At 43.3% G+C, this 16,156-nt stretch overlaps 8 non-coding genes across 8 annotated transcripts; all 8 read left to right on the forward strand.

Annotated features, from left to right (window-relative positions):
- Positions 1–1,584: 1,584 nt before the first annotated feature.
- TRNAP-AGG (transfer RNA proline (anticodon AGG)) lies at positions 1,585–1,656 on the forward strand. Its single transcript has one exon. It is a non-coding gene; the product is annotated as a tRNA-Pro (tRNA).
- A 1,946-nt stretch (positions 1,657–3,602) lies between these two features.
- Positions 3,603–3,674, forward strand: TRNAP-AGG (transfer RNA proline (anticodon AGG)). The gene has a single exon. It is a non-coding gene; the product is annotated as a tRNA-Pro (tRNA).
- Positions 3,675–5,620: 1,946 nt separating this feature from the next.
- TRNAP-AGG (transfer RNA proline (anticodon AGG)) lies at positions 5,621–5,692 on the forward strand. The gene has a single exon. It is a non-coding gene; the product is annotated as a tRNA-Pro (tRNA).
- Positions 5,693–7,638: 1,946 nt separating this feature from the next.
- On the forward strand, positions 7,639–7,710 carry TRNAP-AGG (transfer RNA proline (anticodon AGG)). Its single transcript has one exon. It is a non-coding gene; the product is annotated as a tRNA-Pro (tRNA).
- A 1,946-nt stretch (positions 7,711–9,656) lies between these two features.
- TRNAP-AGG (transfer RNA proline (anticodon AGG)) lies at positions 9,657–9,728 on the forward strand. Its single transcript has one exon. It is a non-coding gene; the product is annotated as a tRNA-Pro (tRNA).
- A 1,946-nt stretch (positions 9,729–11,674) lies between these two features.
- Positions 11,675–11,746, forward strand: TRNAP-AGG (transfer RNA proline (anticodon AGG)). Its single transcript has one exon. It is a non-coding gene; the product is annotated as a tRNA-Pro (tRNA).
- A 1,946-nt stretch (positions 11,747–13,692) lies between these two features.
- TRNAP-AGG (transfer RNA proline (anticodon AGG)) lies at positions 13,693–13,764 on the forward strand. The gene has a single exon. It is a non-coding gene; the product is annotated as a tRNA-Pro (tRNA).
- Positions 13,765–15,710: 1,946 nt separating this feature from the next.
- On the forward strand, positions 15,711–15,782 carry TRNAP-AGG (transfer RNA proline (anticodon AGG)). Its single transcript has one exon. It is a non-coding gene; the product is annotated as a tRNA-Pro (tRNA).
- Positions 15,783–16,156: the final 374 nt, after the last annotated feature.

The following is a 16,156-nucleotide window of genomic DNA, read 5'->3' on the forward strand; positions in this document are numbered from 1 at the left end:
TGTCTTGGAAACAAGTCCTCCACAACCAGTTTTAGAAAGTAGACATGAAGAACCATGTGGCCCCAGAAGGAATGTGGTAGCATTGGCCTGTATGCAATCAGATTTATTCTTTCCAATTGCGTGGACCAATGTACTTAGTCCTCAGTTTCAATGACAGTATCGTTAGCGAAGAAATGTGTGCGGAGAGCCACACTTTATTGCCCACTGAGAACACTGGCCCATCCCATCATCAATCTATTTTAGCTAATACCATATTCAGCCATAGCTGCAGCCTTTCCAACACACCATGCACATGCTTGTCTGCAGAAGGAACATCCCAGGGGGCATGGGAAGTTGGGATGACCACCGGGCGAAAACCAGCATTAAAATGGAAAGGGAATTGCCCCATGGAGTCCTGCATCAGGGTGTTCCATGAAAACATCTGAGTTGTTCTGAGCAACCAACAATCCATACTTATGACATCCTTGTCATAGGTCTGGGAGGACACAGCTTTTTCTCCACTCTCAGATGCATCAACTTCAAGGGTATGGGCCAGGCTGGTGCCAGGTTACCGAAAGATGGGTGCTGAGATGAAAAGAAGTTTCAAGATGTCTAAAGCCTATTGTACCTGCGGAACTATGTGTCCTTAGGAATCCCCTATTTGGTCAAGGTGGTAATAAGGCTAAAAACTCTTAAGAAATTAGGTTAAAATGTCTGTAGTATTTGCTAAACCCCACAAACCTGTGGATTGCCTTGATTCCTCTGGGTGGGCATCAGCCCAACAAGCACTCCAAAGACCTTCTCCAGGTCCATTTCTAGGCACTCTGCTGAAAGATCAGTGAGAAGGGATACTGATTATTGATAATAATTTAGTTGAACCCCTGATAGTCAATGCAGGGTGTTTGGGAACCGTGTATCTTTACCATGAAATATAACTCTGCCCTGGTCTTTGACTCCACGATGAAATCCCACTGCAAGTTCTCTGCAGTCTTTTTGTCAAAGACCCTGCTGAAACCTTGGTCTCAGGAAGCCCATCTGGTCCAGACTTTGTCTCCTCTCTTTGGGTAGTGACACATACAGTTGTTGTTATCACTGGTATTAGGCAAGTGTCAGGCATGACTTGCTCTTCAATCAATCACTTGTTTGTGCATGTATATCCAGGGGTAACCCAGTATGATAGTGCTCTTCGAAGTGTGGATAGTCATGAAATTCTAAAAATAGATGATCTAGATCTGGGATCATTTTCCTACATTTTTTAAAAGGATTAACCAAACAAGATCAGGCTGGTTTTTTGGTTTAGGGTTATGATTGTTGCTTAGGGTGCGGAAGGTTCTGATTTTTTTTTCTCTTTCTTCTAAACATCTCCAAGTGTAGGTAGTGTACTACAGAGTGATATATCATTATATGACATTCTTGGAGCACAGCTGATTCTTTTCATGAACTTTGACTGTGCCTAGAGCTGGCATTGGTGAAGGCTTGTTATCCACAGTATGCCAGATTACATTTGACATGTGATGGTAACCAGCTCTTGCAATTGCAGTCAGGGGTGCGGTGGTTAATAAAGGACACTCCACCGAACATGGTTAGAACTAATATTTTCATTCTGGCTCATTGGTCTAGGGGTATGATTCTCGCTTAGGGTGCGAGAGGTCCCGGGTTCAAATCCCGGACGAGCCCACCTTTTCTAACTTACATTACCAAGAGTAGGTAGTGCAATCAAGTACGTTGCTGCGCAACCTATATGTGTTATGTGTATTCATCAATGTGTTCTATAGGGGTAAATAAAAGTTTGGAACATAACTCTACAATATTGAAGACTACAGACTAGAATTTGTTCCAGTGGAGAATAAGTATTGGACATGACCACCAATTTGGTCACATTGTTTCCAGCATGGGAACACATGCAAAGGAGTCACTCTGGGGCCAGATACCATACAGTGCACATTTTTTAGGAGTTCTCTTCTATAGCTGCATGATGAGGTCGGTGAGGTGATTGTTTACTCTTGGTGGCCCTCTACTGAAGCAGGAGGAACCAATTTTGTCTTGGAAACAAGTCCTCCACAACCAGTTTTAGAAAGTAGACATGAAGAACCATGTGGCCCCAGAAGGAATGTGGTAGCATTGGCCTGTATGCAATCAGATTTATTCTTTCCAATTGCGTGGACCAATGTACTTAGTCCTCAGTTTCAATGACAGTATCGTTAGCGAAAAAATGTGTGCGGAGAGCCACACTTTATTGCCCACTGAGAACACTGGCCCATCCCATCATCAATCTATTTTAGCTAATACCATATTCAGCCATAGCTGCAGCCTTTCCAACACACCATGCACATGCTTGTCTGCAGAAGGAACATCCCAGGGGGCATGGGAAGTTGGGATGACCACCGGGCGAAAACCAGCATTAAAATGGAAAGGGAATTGCCCCATGGAGTCCTGCATCAGGGTGTTCCATGAAAACATCTGAGTTGTTCTGAGCAACCAACAATCCATACTTATGACATCCTTGTCATAGGTCTGGGAGGACACAGCTTTTTCTCCACTCTCAGATGCATCAACTTCAAGGGTATGGGCCAGGCTGGTGCCAGGTTACCGAAAGATGGGTGCTGAGATGAAAAGAAGTTTCAAGATGTCAAAAGCCTATTGTACCTGCGGAACTATGTGTCCTTAGGAATCCCCTATTTGGTCAAGGTGGTAATAAGGCTAAAAACTCTTAAGAAATTAGGTTAAAATGTCTGTAGTATTTGCTAAACCCCACAAACCTGTGGATTGCCTTGATTCCTCTGGGTGGGCATCAGCCCAACAAGCACTCCAAAGACCTTCTCCAGGTCCATTTCTAGGCACTCTGCTGAAAGATCAGTGAGAAGGGATACTGATTATTGATAATAATTTAGTTGAACCCCTGATAGTCAATGCAGGGTGTTTGGGAACCGTGTATCTTTACCATGAAATATAACTCTGCCCTGGTCTTTGACTCCACGATGAAATCCCACTGCAAGTTCTCTGCAGTCTTTTTGTCAAAGACCCTGCTGAAACCTTGGTCTCAGGAAGCCCATCTGGTCCAGACTTTGTCTCCTCTCTTTGGGTAGTGACACATACAGTTGTTGTTATCACTGGTATTAGGCAAGTGTCAGGCATGACTTGCTCTTCAATCAATCACTTGTTTGTGCATGTATATCCAGGGGTAACCCAGTATGATAGTGCTCTTCGAAGTGTGGATAGTCATGAAATTCTAAAAATAGATGATCTAGATCTGGGATCATTTTCCTACATTTTTTAAAAGGATTAACCAAACAAGATCAGGCTGGTTTTTTGGTTTAGGGTTATGATTGTTGCTTAGGGTGCGGAAGGTTCTGCTTTTTTTTTCTCTTTCTTCTAAACATCTCCAAGTGTAGGTAGTGTACTACAGAGTGATATATCATTATATGACATTCTTGGAGCACAGCTGATTCTTTTCATGAACTTTGACTGTGCCTAGAGCTGGCATTGGTGAAGGCTTGTTACCCACAGTATGCCAGATTACATTTGACATGTGATGGTAACCAGCTCTTGCAATTGCAGTCAGGGGTGCGGTGGTTAATAAAGGACACTCCACCGAACATGGTTAGAACTAATATTTTCATTCTGGCTCGTTGGTCTAGGGGTATGATTCTCGCTTAGGGTGCGAGAGATCCCGGGTTCAAATCCCGGACGAGCCCACCTTTTCTAACTTACATTACCAAGAGTAGGTAGTGCAATCAAGTACGTTGCTGCGCAACCTATATGTGTTATGTGTATTCATCAATGTGTTCTATAGGGGTAAATAAAAGTTTGGAACATAACCCTACAATATTGAAGACTACAGACTAAAATTTGTTCCAGTGGAGAATAAGTATTGGACATGACCACCAATTTGGTCACATTGTTTCCAGCATGGGAACACATGCAAAGGAGTCACTCTGGGGCCAGATACCATACAGTGCACATTTTTTATGAGTTCTCTTCTATAGCTGCATGATGAGGTCGGTGAGGTGATTGTTTACTCTTGGTGGCCCTCTACTGAAGCAGGAGGAACCAATTTTGTCTTGGAAACAAGTCCTCCACAACCAGTTTTAGAAAGTAGACATGAAGAACCATGTGGCCCCAGAAGGAATGTGGTAGCATTGGCCTGTATGCAATCAGATTTATTCTTTCCAATTGCGTGGACCAATGTACTTAGTCCTCAGTTTCAATGACAGTATCGTTAGCGAAGAAATGTGTGCGGAGAGCCACACTTTATTGCCCACTGAGAACACTGGCCCATCCCATCATCAATCTATTTTAGCTAATACCATATTCAGCCATAGCTGCAGCCTTTCCAACACACCATGCACATGCTTGTCTGCAGAAGGAACATCCCAGGGGGCATGGGAAGTTGGGATGACCACCGGGCGAAAACCAGCATTAAAATGGAAAGGGAATTGCCCCATGGAGTCCTGCATCAGGGTGTTCCATGAAAACATCTGAGTTGTTCTGAGCAACCAACAATCCATACTTATGACATCCTTGTCATAGGTCTGGGAGGACACAGCTTTTTCTCCACTCTCAGATGCATCAACTTCAAGGGTATGGGCCAGGCTGGTGCCAGGTTACCGAAAGATGGGTGCTGAGATGAAAAGAAGTTTCAAGATGTCTAAAGCCTATTGTACCTGCGGAACTATGTGTCCTTAGGAATCCCCTATTTGGTCAAGGTGGTAATAAGGCTAAAAACTCTTAAGAAATTAGGTTAAAATGTCTGTAGTATTTGCTAAACCCCACAAACCTGTGGATTGCCTTGATTCCTCTGGGTGGGCATCAGCCCAACAAGCACTCCAAAGACCTTCTCCAGGTCCATTTCTAGGCACTCTGCTGAAAGATCAGTGAGAAGGGATACTGATTATTGATAATAATTTAGTTGAACCCCTGATAGTCAATGCAGGGTGTTTGGGAACCGTGTATCTTTACCATGAAATATAACTCTGCCCTGGTCTTTGACTCCACGATGAAATCCCACTGCAAGTTCTCTGCAGTCTTTTTGTCAAAGACCCTGCTGAAACCTTGGTCTCAGGAAGCCCATCTGGTCCAGACTTTGTCTCCTCTCTTTGGGTAGTGACACATACAGTTGTTGTTATCACTGGTATTAGGCAAGTGTCAGGCATGACTTGCTCTTCAATCAATCACTTGTTTGTGCATGTATATCCAGGGGTAACCCAGTATGATAGTGCTCTTCGAAGTGTGGATAGTCATGAAATTCTAAAAATAGATGATCTAGATCTGGGATCATTTTCCTACATTTTTTAAAAGGATTAACCAAACAAGATCAGGCTGGTTTTTTGGTTTAGGGTTATGATTGTTGCTTAGGGTGCGGAAGGTTCTGATTTTTTTTTCTCTTTCTTCTAAACATCTCCAAGTGTAGGTAGTGTACTACAGAGTGATATATCATTATATGACATTCTTGGAGCACAGCTGATTCTTTTCATGAACTTTGACTGTGCCTAGAGCTGGCATTGGTGAAGGCTTGTTATCCACAGTATGCCAGATTACATTTGACATGTGATGGTAACCAGCTCTTGCAATTGCAGTCAGGGGTGCGGTGGTTAATAAAGGACACTCCACCGAACATGGTTAGAACTAATATTTTCATTCTGGCTCATTGGTCTAGGGGTATGATTCTCGCTTAGGGTGCGAGAGGTCCCGGGTTCAAATCCCGGACGAGCCCACCTTTTCTAACTTACATTACCAAGAGTAGGTAGTGCAATCAAGTACGTTGCTGCGCAACCTATATGTGTTATGTTTATTCATCAATGTGTTCTATAGGGGTAAATAAAAGTTTGGAACATAACTCTACAATATTGAAGACTACAGACTAGAATTTGTTCCAGTGGAGAATAAGTATTGGACATGACCACCAATTTGGTCACATTGTTTCCAGCATGGGAACACATGCAAAGGAGTCACTCTGGGGCCAGATACCATACAGTGCACATTTTTTAGGAGTTCTCTTCTATAGCTGCATGATGAGGTCGGTGAGGTGATTGTTTACTCTTGGTGGCCCTCTACTGAAGCAGGAGGAACCAATTTTGTCTTGGAAACAAGTCCTCCACAACCAGTTTTAGAAAGTAGACATGAAGAACCATGTGGCCCCAGAAGGAATGTGGTAGCATTGGCCTGTATGCAATCAGATTTATTCTTTCCAATTGCGTGGACCAATGTACTTAGTCCTCAGTTTCAATGACAGTATCGTTAGCGAAAAAATGTGTGCGGAGAGCCACACTTTATTGCCCACTGAGAACACTGGCCCATCCCATCATCAATCTATTTTAGCTAATACCATATTCAGCCATAGCTGCAGCCTTTCCAACACACCATGCACATGCTTGTCTGCAGAAGGAACATCCCAGGGGGCATGGGAAGTTGGGATGACCACCGGGCGAAAACCAGCATTAAAATGGAAAGGGAATTGCCCCATGGAGTCCTGCATCAGGGTGTTCCATGAAAACATCTGAGTTGTTCTGAGCAACCAACAATCCATACTTATGACATCCTTGTCATAGGTCTGGGAGGACACAGCTTTTTCTCCACTCTCAGATGCATCAACTTCAAGGGTATGGGCCAGGCTGGTGCCAGGTTACCGAAAGATGGGTGCTGAGATGAAAAGAAGTTTCAAGATGTCAAAAGCCTATTGTACCTGCGGAACTATGTGTCCTTAGGAATCCCCTATTTGGTCAAGGTGGTAATAAGGCTAAAAACTCTTAAGAAATTAGGTTAAAATGTCTGTAGTATTTGCTAAACCCCACAAACCTGTGGATTGCCTTGATTCCTCTGGGTGGGCATCAGCCCAACAAGCACTCCAAAGACCTTCTCCAGGTCCATTTCTAGGCACTCTGCTGAAAGATCAGTGAGAAGGGATACTGATTATTGATAATAATTTAGTTGAACCCCTGATAGTCAATGCAGGGTGTTTGGGAACCGTGTATCTTTACCATGAAATATAACTCTGCCCTGGTCTTTGACTCCACGATGAAATCCCACTGCAAGTTCTCTGCAGTCTTTTTGTCAAAGACCCTGCTGAAACCTTGGTCTCAGGAAGCCCATCTGGTCCAGACTTTGTCTCCTCTCTTTGGGTAGTGACACATACAGTTGTTGTTATCACTGGTATTAGGCAAGTGTCAGGCATGACTTGCTCTTCAATCAATCACTTGTTTGTGCATGTATATCCAGGGGTAACCCAGTATGATAGTGCTCTTCGAAGTGTGGATAGTCATGAAATTCTAAAAATAGATGATCTAGATCTGGGATCATTTTCCTACATTTTTTAAAAGGATTAACCAAACAAGATCAGGCTGGTTTTTTGGTTTAGGGTTATGATTGTTGCTTAGGGTGCGGAAGGTTCTGCTTTTTTTTTCTCTTTCTTCTAAACATCTCCAAGTGTAGGTAGTGTACTACAGAGTGATATATCATTATATGACATTCTTGGAGCACAGCTGATTCTTTTCATGAACTTTGACTGTGCCTAGAGCTGGCATTGGTGAAGGCTTGTTACCCACAGTATGCCAGATTACATTTGACATGTGATGGTAACCAGCTCTTGCAATTGCAGTCAGGGGTGCGGTGGTTAATAAAGGACACTCCACCGAACATGGTTAGAACTAATATTTTCATTCTGGCTCGTTGGTCTAGGGGTATGATTCTCGCTTAGGGTGCGAGAGATCCCGGGTTCAAATCCCGGACGAGCCCACCTTTTCTAACTTACATTACCAAGAGTAGGTAGTGCAATCAAGTACGTTGCTGCGCAACCTATATGTGTTATGTGTATTCATCAATGTGTTCTATAGGGGTAAATAAAAGTTTGGAACATAACCCTACAATATTGAAGACTACAGACTAAAATTTGTTCCAGTGGAGAATAAGTATTGGACATGACCACCAATTTGGTCACATTGTTTCCAGCATGGGAACACATGCAAAGGAGTCACTCTGGGGCCAGATACCATACAGTGCACATTTTTTATGAGTTCTCTTCTATAGCTGCATGATGAGGTCGGTGAGGTGATTGTTTACTCTTGGTGGCCCTCTACTGAAGCAGGAGGAACCAATTTTGTCTTGGAAACAAGTCCTCCACAACCAGTTTTAGAAAGTAGACATGAAGAACCATGTGGCCCCAGAAGGAATGTGGTAGCATTGGCCTGTATGCAATCAGATTTATTCTTTCCAATTGCGTGGACCAATGTACTTAGTCCTCAGTTTCAATGACAGTATCGTTAGCGAAGAAATGTGTGCGGAGAGCCACACTTTATTGCCCACTGAGAACACTGGCCCATCCCATCATCAATCTATTTTAGCTAATACCATATTCAGCCATAGCTGCAGCCTTTCCAACACACCATGCACATGCTTGTCTGCAGAAGGAACATCCCAGGGGGCATGGGAAGTTGGGATGACCACCGGGCGAAAACCAGCATTAAAATGGAAAGGGAATTGCCCCATGGAGTCCTGCATCAGGGTGTTCCATGAAAACATCTGAGTTGTTCTGAGCAACCAACAATCCATACTTATGACATCCTTGTCATAGGTCTGGGAGGACACAGCTTTTTCTCCACTCTCAGATGCATCAACTTCAAGGGTATGGGCCAGGCTGGTGCCAGGTTACCGAAAGATGGGTGCTGAGATGAAAAGAAGTTTCAAGATGTCAAAAGCCTATTGTACCTGCGGAACTATGTGTCCTTAGGAATCCCCTATTTGGTCAAGGTGGTAATAAGGCTAAAAACTCTTAAGAAATTAGGTTAAAATGTCTGTAGTATTTGCTAAACCCCACAAACCTGTGGATTGCCTTGATTCCTCTGGGTGGGCATCAGCCCAACAAGCACTCCAAAGACCTTCTCCAGGTCCATTTCTAGGCACTCTGCTGAAAGATCAGTGAGAAGGGATACTGATTATTGATAATAATTTAGTTGAACCCCTGATAGTCAATGCAGGGTGTTTGGGAACCGTGTATCTTTACCATGAAATATAACTCTGCCCTGGTCTTTGACTCCACGATGAAATCCCACTGCAAGTTCTCTGCAGTCTTTTTGTCAAAGACCCTGCTGAAACCTTGGTCTCAGGAAGCCCATCTGGTCCAGACTTTGTCTCCTCTCTTTGGGTAGTGACACATACAGTTGTTGTTATCACTGGTATTAGGCAAGTGTCAGGCATGACTTGCTCTTCAATCAATCACTTGTTTGTGCATGTATATCCAGGGGTAACCCAATATGATAGTGCTCTTCGAAGTGTGGATAGTCATGAAATTCTAAAAATAGATGATCTAGATCTGGGATCATTTTCCTACATTTTTAAAAAGGATTAACCAAACAAGATCAGGCTGGTTTTTTGGTTTAGGGTTATGATTGTTGCTTAGGGTGTGGAAGGTTCTGATTTTTTTTTCTCTTTCTTCTAAACATCTCCAAGTGTAGGTAGTGTACTACAGAGTGATATATCATTATATGACATTCTTGGAGCACAGCTGATTCTTTTCATGAACTTTGACTGTGCCTAGAGCTGGCATTGGTGAAGGCTTGTTACCCACAGTATGCCAGATTACATTTGACATGTGATGGTAACCAACTCTTGCAATTGCAGTCAGGGGTGCGGTGGTTAATAAAGGACACTCCACCGAACATGGTTAGAACTAATATTTTCATTCTGGCTCGTTGGTTTAGTGGTATGATTCTCGCTTAGGGTGCGAGAGGTCCCGGGTTCAAATCCCGGACGAGCCCACCTTTTCTAACTTACATTACCAAGAGTAGGTAGTGCAATCAAGTACGTTGCTGCGCAACCTATATGTGTTATGTGTATTCATCAATGTGTTCTATAGGGGTAAATAAAAGTTTGGAACATAACTCTACAATATTGAAGACTACAGACTAGAATTTGTTCCAGTGGAGAATAAGTATTGGACATGACCACCAATTTGGTCACATTGTTTCCAGCATGGGAACACATGCAAAGGAGTCACTCTGGGACCAGATACCATACAGTGCACATTTTTTAGGAGTTCTCTTCTATAGCTGCATGATGAGGTCGGTGAGGTGATTGTTTACTCTTGGTGGCCCTCTACTGAAGCAGGAGGAACCAATTTTGTCTTGGAAACAAGTCCTCCACAACCAGTTTTAGAAAGTAGACATGAAGAACCATGTGGCCCCAGAAGGAATGTGGTAGCATTGGCCTGTATGCAATCAGATTTATTCTTTCCAATTGCGTGGACCAATGTACTTAGTCCTCAGTTTCAATGACAGTATCGTTAGCGAAAAAATGTGTGCGGAGAGCCACACTTTATTGCCCACTGAGAACACTGGCCCATCCCATCATCAATCTATTTTAGCTAATACCATATTCAGCCATAGCTGCAGCCTTTCCAACACACCATGCACATGCTTGTCTGCAGAAGGAACATCCCAGGGGGCATGGGAAGTTGGGATGACCACCGGGCGAAAACCAGCATTAAAATGGAAAGGGAATTGCCCCATGGAGTCCTGCATCAGGGTGTTCCATGAAAACACCTGAGTTGTTCTGAGCAACCAACAATCCATACTTATGACATCCTTGTCATAGGTCTGGGAGGACACAGCTTTTTCTCCACTCTCAGATGCATCAACTTCAAGGGTATGGGCCAGGCTGGTGCCAGGTTACCGAAAGATGGGTGCTGAGATGAAAAGAAGTTTCAAGATGTCAAAAGCCTATTGTACCTGCGGAACTATGTGTCCTTAGGAATCCCCTATTTGGTCAAGGTGGTAATAAGGCTAAAAACTCTTAAGAAATTAGGTTAAAATGTCTGTAGTATTTGCTAAACCCCACAAACCTGTGGATTGCCTTGATTCCTCTGGGTGGGCATCAGCCCAACAAGCACTCCAAAGACCTTCTCCAGGTCCATTTCTAGGCACTCTGCTGAAAGATCAGTGAGAAGGGATACTGATTATTGATAATAATTTAGTTGAACCCCTGATAGTCAATGCAGGGTGTTTGGGAACCGTGTATCTTTACCATGAAATATAACTCTGCCCTGGTCTTTGACTCCACGATGAAATCCCACTGCAAGTTCTCTGCAGTCTTTTTGTCAAAGACCCTGCTGAAACCTTGGTCTCAGGAAGCCCATCTGGTCCAGACTTTGTCTCCTCTCTTTGGGTAGTGACACATACAGTTGTTGTTATCACTGGTATTAGGCAAGTGTCAGGCATGACTTGCTCTTCAATCAATCACTTGTTTGTGCATGTATATCCAGGGGTAACCCAGTATGATAGTGCTCTTCGAAGTGTGGATAGTCATGAAATTCTAAAAATAGATGATCTAGATCTGGGATCATTTTCCTACATTTTTAAAAAGGATTAACCAAACAAGATCAGGCTGGTTTTTTGGTTTAGGGTTATGATTGTTGCTTAGGGTGCGGAAGGTTCTGATTTTTTTTTCTCTTTCTTCTAAACATCTCCAAGTGTAGGTAGTGTACTACAGAGTGATATATCATTATATGACATTCTTGGAGCACAGCTGATTCTTTTCATGAACTTTGACTGTGCCTAAAGCTGGCATTGGTGAAGGCTTGTTACCCACAGTATGCCAGATTACATTTGACATGTGATGGTAACCAGCTCTTGCAATTGCAGTCAGGGGTGCGGTGGTTAATAAAGGACACTCCACCGAACATGGTTAGAACTAATATTTTCATTCTGGCTCGTTGGTCTAGGGGTATGATTCTCGCTTAGGGTGCGAGAGGTCCCGGGTTCAAATCCCGGACGAGCCCACCTTTTCTAACTTACATTACCAAGAGTAGGTAGTGCAATCAAGTACGTTGCTGCGCAACCTATATGTGTTATGTGTATTCATCAATGTGTTCTATAGGGGTAAATAAAAGTTTGGAACATAACTCTACAATATTGAAGACTACAGACTAGAATTTGTTCCAGTGGAGAATAAGTATTGGACATGACCACCAATTTGGTCACATTGTTTCCAGCATGGGAACACATGCAAAGGAGTCACTCTGGGGCCAGATACCATACAGTGCACATTTTTTAGGAGTTCTCTTCTATAGCTGCATGATGAGGTCGGTGAGGTGATTGTTTACTCTTGGTGGCCCTCTACTGAAGCAGGAGGAACCAATTTTGTCTTGGAAACAAGTCCTCCACAACCAGTTTTAGAAAGTAGACATGAAGAACCATGTGGCCCCAGAAGGAATGGGGTAGCATTGGCCTGTATGCAATCAGATTTATTCTTTCCAATTGCGTGGACCAATGTACTTAGTCCTCAGTTTCAATGACAGTATCGTTAGCGAAAAAATGTGTGCGGAGAGCCACACTTTATTGCCCACTGAGAACACTGGCCCATCCCATCATCAATCTATTTTAGCTAATACCATATTCAGCCATAGCTGCAGCCTTTCCAGCACACCATGCACATGCTTGTCTGCAGAAGGAACATCCCAGGGGGCATGGGAAGTTGGGATGACCACCGGGCGAAAACCAGCATTAAAATGGAAAGGGAATTGCCCCATGGAGTCCTGCATCAGGGTGTTCCATGAAAACATCTGAGTTGTTCTGAGCAACCAACAATCCATACTTATGACATCCTTGTCATAGGTCTGGGAGGACACAGCTTTTTCTCCACTCTCAGATGCATCAACTTCAAGGGTATGGGCCAGGCTGGTGCCAGGTTACCGAAAGATGGGTGCTGAGATGAAAAGAAGTTTCAAGATGTCAAAAGCCTATTGTACCTGCGGAACTATGTGTCCTTAGGAATCCCCTATTTGGTCAAGGTGGTAATAAGGCTAAAAACTCTTAAGAAATTAGGTTAAAATGTCTGTAGTATTTGCTAAACCCCACAAACCTGTGGATTGCCTTGATTCCTCTGGGTGGGCATCAGCCCAACAAGCACTCCAAAGACCTTCTCCAGGTCCATTTCTAGGCACTCTGCTGAAAGATCAGTGAGAAGGGATACTGATTATTGATAATAATTTAGTTGAACCCCTGATAGTCAATGCAGGGTGTTTGGGAACCGTGTATCTTTACCATGAAATATAACTCTGCCCTGGTCTTTGACTCCACGATGAAATCCCACTGCAAGTTCTCTGCAGTCTTTTTGTCAAAGACCCTGCTGAAACCTTGGTCTCAGGAAGCCCATCTGGTCCAGACTTTGTCTCCTCTCTTTGGGTAGTGACACATACAGTTGTTGTTATCACTGGTATTAGGCAAGTGTCAGGCATGACTTGCTCTTCAATCAATCACTTGTTTGTGCATGTATATCCAGGGGTAACCCAGTATGATAGTGCTCTTCGAAGTGTGGATAGTCATGAAATTCTAAAAATAGATGATCTAGATCTGGGATCATTTTCCTACATTTTTTAAAAGGATTAACCAAACAAGATCAGGCTGGTTTTTTGGTTTAGGGTTATGATTGTTGCTTAGGGTGCGGAAGGTTCTGATTTTTTTTTCTCTTTCTTCTAAACATCTCCAAGTGTAGGTAGTGTACTACAGAGTGATATATCATTATATGACATTCTTGGAGCACAGCTGATTCTTTTCATGAACTTTGACTGTGCCTAGAGCTGGCATTGGTGAAGGCTTGTTACCCACAGTATGCCAGATTACATTTGACATGTGATGGTAACCAGCTCTTGCAATTGCAGTCAGGGGTGCGGTGGTTAATAAAGGACACTCCACCGAACATGGTTAGAACTAATATTTTCATTCTGGCTCGTTGGTCTAGGGGTATGATTCTCGCTTAGGGTGCGAGAGGTCCCGGGTTCAAATCCCGGACGAGCCCACCTTTTCTAACTTACATTACCAAGAGTAGGTAGTGCAATCAAGTACGTTGCTGCGCAACCTATATGTGTTATGTGTATTCATCAATGTGTTCTATAGGGGTAAATAAAAGTTTGGAACTTAACTCTACAATATTGAAGACTACAGACTAGAATTTGTTCCAGTGGAGAATAAGTATTGGACATGACCACCAATTTGGTCACATTGTTTCCAGCATGGGAACACATGCAAAGGAGTCACTCTGGGGCCAGATACCATACAGTGCACATTTTTTAGGAGTTCTCTTCTATAGCTGCATGATGAGGACGGTGAGGTGATTGTTTACTCTTGGTGGCCCTCTACTGAAGCAGGAGGAACCAATTTTGTCTTGGAAACAAGTCCTCCACAACCAGTTTTAGAAAGTAGACATGAAGAACCATGTGGCCCCAGAAGGAATGTGGTAGCATTGGCCTGTATGCAATCAGATTTATTCTTTCCAATTGCGTGGACCAATGTACTTAGTCCTCAGTTTCAATGACAGTATCGTTAGCGAAAAAATGTGTGCGGAGAGCCACACTTTATTGCCCACTGAGAACACTGGCCCATCCCATCATCAATCTATTTTAGCTAATACCATATTCAGCCATAGCTGCAGCCTTTCCAGCACACCATGCACATGCTTGTCTGCAGAAGGAACATCCCAGGGGGCATGGGAAGTTGGGATGACCACCGGGCGAAAACCAGCATTAAAATGGAAAGGGAATTGCCCCATGGAGTCCTGCATCAGGGTGTTCCATGAAAACATCTGAGTTGTTCTGAGCAACCAACAATCCATACTTATGACATCCTTGTCATAGGTCTGGGAGGACACAGCTTTTTCTCCACTCTCAGATGCATCAACTTCAAGGGTATGGGCCAGGCTGGTGCCAGGTTACCGAAAGATGGGTGCTGAGATGAAAAGAAGTTTCAAGATGTCAAAAGCCTATTGTACCTGCGGAACTATGTGTCCTTAGGAATCCCCTATTTGGTCAAGGTGGTAATAAGGCTAAAAACTCTTAAGAAATTAGGTTAAAATGTCTGTAGTATTTGCTAAACCCCACAAACCTGTGGATTGCCTTGATTCCTCTGGGTGGGCATCAGCCCAACAAGCACTCCAAAGACCTTCTCCAGGTCCATTTCTAGGCACTCTGCTGAAAGATCAGTGAGAAGGGATACTGATTATTGATAATAATTTAGTTGAACCCCTGATAGTCAATGCAGGGTGTTTGGGAACCGTGTATCTTTACCATGAAATATAACTCTGCCCTGGTCTTTGACTCCACGATGAAATCCCACTGCAAGTTCTCTGCAGTCTTTTTGTCAAAGACCCTGCTGAAACCTTGGTCTCAGGAAGCCCATCTGGTCCAGACTTTGTCTCCTCTCTTTGGGTAGTGACACATACAGTTGTTGTTATCACTGGTATTAGGCAAGTGTCAGGCATGACTTGCTCTTCAATCAATCACTTGTTTGTGCATGTATATCCAGGGGTAACCCAGTATGATAGTGCTCTTCGAAGTGTGGATAGTCATGAAATTCTAAAAATAGATGATCTAGATCTGGGATCATTTTCCTACATTTTTTAAAAGGATTAACCAAACAAGATCAGGCTGTTTTTTTGGTTTAGGGTTATGATTGTTGCTTAGGGTGCGGAAGGTTCTGCTTTTTTTTTCTCTTTCTTCTAAACATCTCCAAGTGTAGGTAGTGTACTACAGAGTGATATATCATTATATGACATTCTTGGAGCACAGCTGATTCTTTTCATGAACTTTGACTGTGCCTAGAGCTGGCATTGGTGAAGGCTTGTTACCCACAGTATGCCAGATTACATTTGACATGTGATGGTAACCAGCTCTTGCAATTGCAGTCAGGGGTGCGGTGGTTAATAAAGGACACTACACCGAACATGGTTAGAACTAATATTTTCATTCTGGCTCGTTGGTCTAGGGGTATGATTCTTGCTTAGGGTGCGAGAGGTCCCGGGTTCAAATCCCGGACGAGCCCACCTTTTCTAACTTACATTACCAAGAGTAGGTAGTGCAATCAAGTACGTTGCTGCGCAACCTATATGTGTTATGTGTATTCATCAATGTGTTCTATAGGGGTAAATAAAAGTTTGGAACTTAACTCTACAATATTGAAGACTACAGACTAGAATTTGTTCCAGTGGAGAATAAGTATTGGACACGACCACCAATTTGGTCACATTGTTTCCAGCATGGGAACACATGCAAAGGAGTCACTCTGGGGCCAGATACCATACAGTGCACATTTTTTAGGAGTTCTCTTCTATAGCTGCATGATGAGGTCGGTGAGGTGATTGTTTACTCTTGGTGGCCCTCTACTGAAGCAGGAGGAACCAATTTTGTCTTGGAAAC

The sequence above is a fragment of the Mixophyes fleayi genome, chromosome 4 (genome assembly GCF_038048845.1).
Source record: "Mixophyes fleayi isolate aMixFle1 chromosome 4, aMixFle1.hap1, whole genome shotgun sequence".
NCBI lineage: Eukaryota > Metazoa > Chordata > Amphibia > Anura > Limnodynastidae > Mixophyes > Mixophyes fleayi.